The 6125-nt window shown below is 40.1% G+C and overlaps 1 pseudogene; it reads left to right on the forward strand.

The window, feature by feature from the left end:
- The first annotated feature begins 1737 nt into the window (after window positions 1-1737).
- LOC109458612 (uncharacterized) lies at window positions 1738-4334 on the forward strand (annotated as a pseudogene).
- Window positions 4335-6125: the final 1791 nt, after the last annotated feature.

Below are 6125 nucleotides of genomic sequence, written 5' to 3' on the forward strand. Positions count from 1 at the left end.
AACTAAAACAATGGAACTATTACTTCATTTGGTCAGGCCACTATATTCCTATTATAGACATGGTGACAACCATGCCACAATGTACATTTATTGACCTTTCAGTGAACTGTAGAATGGGCTTATTTCATAAATTCCTACAGTATTAGTTGTTACCCAATCCTTGGTTAGGTAGTTGACTCCTTAAACTCAAGTGCCTGGTGACAATTTGTCCACAAAAAAATATTCATGCTTACTTTTGGTCATTCTACTGAGATTTTTTTTCTTCCTTTTTTCATTCAGTTATCCCAAATATATAGTTTCCCCCAACTTAACTCATGGAGAGCACTTTGGTGCTCATTTGCTGGGTCCTCATCTACCCTACATTTTACTTTACCTTCATGTGTTCGATGATGAAGAAGCAAACTAGATGTTGATTCGTTCAAATTTATCTGCAACTTTTTTCCATGAAGTAGACCTCTCTTCTTGTTCTTATTCACTTCTGAACACAGCCTTCAAACATATTTTTTGATGTCCATAACATCTTTTCCCAAGACCACTCCCATTCTATTAATGTAACTTAGTGGTTTGTGCTCCTTTTCAGCCTTCATTTTTGACTAGAAGTCCATGCATTCACACATCATATATTATTAAAAACTAAATATTTTTCCTAATATCATTCTAGAAAGGGGACAGGGAGAATTATAACCATGAAGGTACGAACAGGCTAACCTCTGTAAAGATAGACTTGAGGTTATGGTCAAGTGTTCCAAATTCAAATGAGAGAAATTTAAGCAGAGACATTTAATATGAGTCCCCTGACAAATTTTTATTTCATTGATTTGTGTACCAAACATGACTAAGAACACAATTGTAGATCCTAATGTAATTGGTTTGTGCTAAGGTCCTGGAAAACCCTCCTTTTCTATATCTAATCTCAAAAAGGCTTTAGCCTAATAATCTAAAAAAGTCTCAGATTCTATCCAAATGATTCTAAATAAACATTTTTATCTTGGATAATTAACAAATTTTGTCACTGAGAATAATTATCTACTAAAAGTATTAAAGTGGAACCATATCTGTTATTGAAGTGCTTGGTTCTTTAGTTTAATAGTTCAAAAATAATTGAGTGCCTATCTGTACTAGACAATGAATGTGCAGTTATTTGTATTTCAATTTATTATTCTGTAAAAAGGAGAATAAAAAACACTTCTCATAGTTTGAGTATTAAATGAGAAATATTTATAGATAATATAAATAGTTATTAAATAGTAATTCCCTGCCCTCTAAATATATCTGGCTAAACAGCATTAAAATATAAGTTTTAGCAGATGAAAAATTTCCTATTTTGATTATTTAATACTATAAGCATACATTAACTAACAGACACTACAGAAGCACTGCAGGAACAGAAATGGCTACAATGTGATTCCTGTCCCCAAAGAATGCAGTCTCTTGTGCAATGGAAGACAATGGAAGACTAGCATCTTTTCTGAGTCACATTTTCATAAACTCCTTGGAAGTCCTCAATTTTGGCATTTTAATTAGTGCTACCTGTAAAACAATACTAATCACCCTCCATCACTGGGACAACCATAACTTATTTTCCCAGTCATGTTGGGGGTCAGACTGACCACACTGCTGTCTTACCCACATATCTATGAAATCATTGGCATGTCCCTGAGAGATGGCTGCCCAAGGTTAGGACAGGAGTTCAGGTATACAATATCTGAAAGAGACAATATTTATATATATCATGAAATGATCACCGCAATACACACACGTCCTAACCATACGCCAGGGAAGAAGAGGACCTGTACCTGTAGCCAATCGAGAGAACAATCCTTATGATGGGCGGTGGCATGGAGCCCGTCATAGACACACCTTGCAGGAATGTGCAATCCTCGTGGGCGCTGACCAGTTCCTGGTGAAGATGGGCACTGTCACCACATTCAAGCGTGCCCACAATATGCAGCTTATACAGTTCAGGATGAACCCCCACCATCAGGGTGGAGGCCAAGAGCCTGGCTGACCTGCCCAAGCTGGTAGAGAGTCTGAAGCGGCTGGTCAAATCGGACCCTATGGTGCAGTGCATCACAGAGGAGCAAATCAGCCCTGGGACCTGTGAGCTACACCTGGACATCTGCCTGAAGGACCCAAAGGAGGTCCATGCCTACATTCCCATTGGGAAATCCCACTTAGTGGTCTCGTACCCTGAGACCATCAGTGAGGAGTGGAATATGCTCTGCCTGTCCAAGTCCACCAACAAGCACAGTCGGCTGTACTTGAAGGAGCAGCACTTCCACAATAGCCTGGCCTATGACATTGACAAGGGTAAGGTGTCTCACCCGCTGGGAGCTCAACCAGAGCCCACTACCTGACCATCAGTAGCAGTGGGATGTAGCTGAGGCCCGCAGGATCTAGTGCTTTGGCCCTGACAGCACTGGCCCTAACGTGTGATGCACAAACATTACCAAGGATGTACAATATCTCAGTGAAATCAAGGACAGGGTGGAGGCTGGCTTCCACCAGGAGTGCTGCGCACGGAGAACATGCCAGGCATCGCTATGAAGACCGCAGTATAGCGCTGCACACAGACGCCACCCAGATCATCCCCACAGCCTGCGCTGCCTCTATCCCTGTGTGCTGACCGCCAGTTCTGCCTCCTGGAGCCCCCACACCTCGTGGAGATGCAGTGCCCAGAACAAGGGTGGGTGGCACCGCAGGATGTCCTGAATAGGAAGCGAGGCCGTGTCTTGGCTGCCCCCACCCACCATGTTTGTCCTGAAGGCCAACCCACCCATCAATGAGCCCTTTGGCTTTACCTCCAATCTGAGATCCCACACAGATGGCCAGGCCTTCTCCCCACAGTGTGTGTTCAACTACTGGCTAATCCTGCTCAGAGATGCATCTGACTTGCGCCAGCCAGGAGTGGTGGAGATGTACAAGCACAAAGGCCTGAAGGAAAGCATTGCAGCACTGACAACTTCCTGAACAGATTGTTGGCCGTCCTCCCTGCACACCAGGCCTTCCGGGGGCACGCGGGACTCAGTGCAGCATCCCAACCATCGACCCACCACAGCAACAAACCCTCATATTTTCCTCACACCTTGAGACGGCCCAGACACAGTGATGTCCCACCTAACAGGTATCTGGGGGCCCACTGTGTGCCATTGCTCGGCATAAATATCAAAAGAAATGGCATCATTACATCTCAGCTTTGAGGGCACCTGTGGCAAATTCCCAGATTAAAAGGTTCCTTGATTGTGAAAATACATGAAATAAATCATAAAGGCATCTGTCATCTCCCTCCTGCTTGCTCATATTTCCAGGGCCAGACCTTTTCAACAGAGAGGCTTACTTGACTCTATGCTGTAAGATGAGGCTTCTGGGATAGGCCCGGAACAGCGCTTTCCTTACCTGGAGCCTATGGGACCAGTGTGTCCCTTTGGCTGTCAATGCCATCTTCTAGTTGTGCAGTGTTCTGAATTGCATCTGGACAAAGTGCCAAACGATCTTCCCCGGCAATATGCTGCTGGACCTGCAAAACAACAAAATAACCAAAATCAAATGGGGACTTTAAGAACCTGAAGCAGCTTCGTGCATTGATTCTTGCTAACAACAAAATTAACAGAATCAGTCCTGGAGCATTTATACTTTTGGTGAATTTAGAACGACTTTATCTGTCCAAGATCACCTGAAGGAATTGCCAGGAAAAAAAAAATGCCCAAAACTCTCCAGGAGCTGCATGTCCATGAGAACAAGATCACCAAGTATGGAAATCTGTAGTCAATGGACTAAACCAGATGATTTTCGTAGAAATGGGCACCAACCCACTGAAAAGCTCAGGAATTGAAAATGGAGCCCTCCAGGGAATGAATACACTCTCCTACATCCACATTGCTAACACGAATCCAACCTCCATCCCACAAAGTCTTCCTCCTTCCCTTACTGAATTACATCTTGATGCCAACTAAATCACCAAAATTGATGCAGCTAGCCTGAAAAGACTGACTAATCTGGCTAAGTTGGGACTGGGTTTCAACAGCATCTCTGCTGTTGACAATGGCTCTCTGGCCAACACTCCTCATTTTAGGGAACTTCACTTGAACAACAAGCTTATCAAAGTGCCAAGTGGGCTGGCAGAGCATAAGTACACCCAGGCTGTTTACCTTCATAACAACAGTATCTCTGCAACTGGGTCTAACAATGTCTGCCCACCTCGATACAACACCAAAAAGGCTTTTTATTCAGGTGTGAGCCTGTTCAGCAACCCAGTTCAACACTGGGACATGCAGCCATGCACCTTCCAATGTATCTGTGTGCACCTTGCCATTCAGCTCAGAAACTTTAAGTGACTCTCAAGAAAGCCCTCATTTTTATAACCTGACAAAATCACGTTAATGTCATTGCTGGGGGGTGAGGGGGGATGGGAAAGAAAATGAAAGTTAGATATTGGAAATCTAACTGCAATGTCAATGTTTTTCCCACATGACTTTTTATGCATAAAGCCAACTTACGCAGTTTAAATAATTCCCTACAATAAAAATAAATAAATAAATAAATAAATAAAATGCCTGCCATTTTCAGAATCCTTTTTTGAAGATTTCTGTTGATATTAACTGAGCTATTGAACATATTCTTATTTCATTATATGTAAAACTTGGAGTAAATATGTATGTTAACAATTTAGTAAAGCTTTTCTTTTTTAATTTCCAGAAGGAATCAAATTTTAAAGGTATCAATCTTCTGTAACTCAGAGTGAATACTGCCTTTGACGTAAAGTTAAACGTCAAACTCTAGTTCTGTATTAATCCCCATTATTACTAGAAAAGCCTCATTTTAATATGTAAATTTAATACAAGCTTTGTAAAATTTTTGCTAACATCATTATTTGGAAAAAAATAAATTTGCAAGCTCACATTCAAAAAAAAGAAAGAACGAAAGAAATGACATCTGCGTTTATTTCCAGATTTCAGAGGCAACAGAAACGCCATTGCAACAGGGACTCACTTGGCCACTGGGGGTAGGAGAGTGAACGGGACACCAACACGTTTTCATTTCTTCAGAGGAGAATACAAATGTCCCAAATAAGTTTAGAATAAACTCATTAACAGGACTAGAAAAAAAATAAGAGTCCCATAGAAATGATGTTCATTTATGACAGGATTTAACCTATAAGACAATATATTTTTCCTCATTTGCTTTTGTTTGCTTTAATGTATTCTTTAGCATATTTATAAATATAACTTTTATGCTTCAACTCTTAAGCTTTCTTTTGTGCTCTTCAACAACTTAAGAGACATACAGTGTCATCTTCCTTAAAGCTATTTTGATATTCACCCTTTTTTAAAAAGTTCTCCAACTTTGTGGTCTTCAATCATTCAGACAACTTTTGTGAGTTCTGCCACTCATCCTCTAAAACCTTTAAATATAATGTAATAATCATGGAGAAAAAAATAGCTAACTAGAGAGTTAAATATGCCAAACTCACACCCATTCTTGGTGTCACTAGAGACTTACTGGCAAAATGTGTGCTCATCAGCTACAAAAATGAAATCTGGGAAATACCTAAAGAAACACATAAGAGGACCTAGAGTTCGTTTTGTTTGTTTGTTTTTAAAGCATACTAAATATTTCTTTACTGCTTGCTTTCTGGGAGGAGCTAGACAAAACAGGATAATTAAAATAGCCATGGGTCATACTTCAGCATTTACTTATTCCTCTGACTCAATCTTTGAGTCCTCATCAGAATCTTGTTGGTGAGAATTTAAAATAGCACTTTGGAAAACAGTTTGGCAGTTTCTCAAAATGTTCAACAGAATTACCATGTGAATGCAAAATTTCCATACAAAGCAATTCCACTCCTAGGATTCTGCTCAAGAAAAATGACAACATATGTCCACATAAAATCTTGTACATAAATGTTCATAGCATTATTATTCATAATAGTCAAAAAGTGGAAATAATCCAAATCTCTATCAACTAATGAATGGACAACAAAATATAGCATATCCATACAATGAAATATTATTTGCCTATAAAAAGTAATGAAGTATAGATCATACTACAACATAAATGAATTTTGAAAACATTAGACTAAGTAAAAGAAACCACATCACAAAAGACTACAAGTTATTATTCCATTT

This window comes from Rhinolophus sinicus, linkage group LG04, assembly GCF_036562045.2.
Source record: "Rhinolophus sinicus isolate RSC01 linkage group LG04, ASM3656204v1, whole genome shotgun sequence".
Taxonomy (NCBI): domain Eukaryota; kingdom Metazoa; phylum Chordata; class Mammalia; order Chiroptera; family Rhinolophidae; genus Rhinolophus; species Rhinolophus sinicus.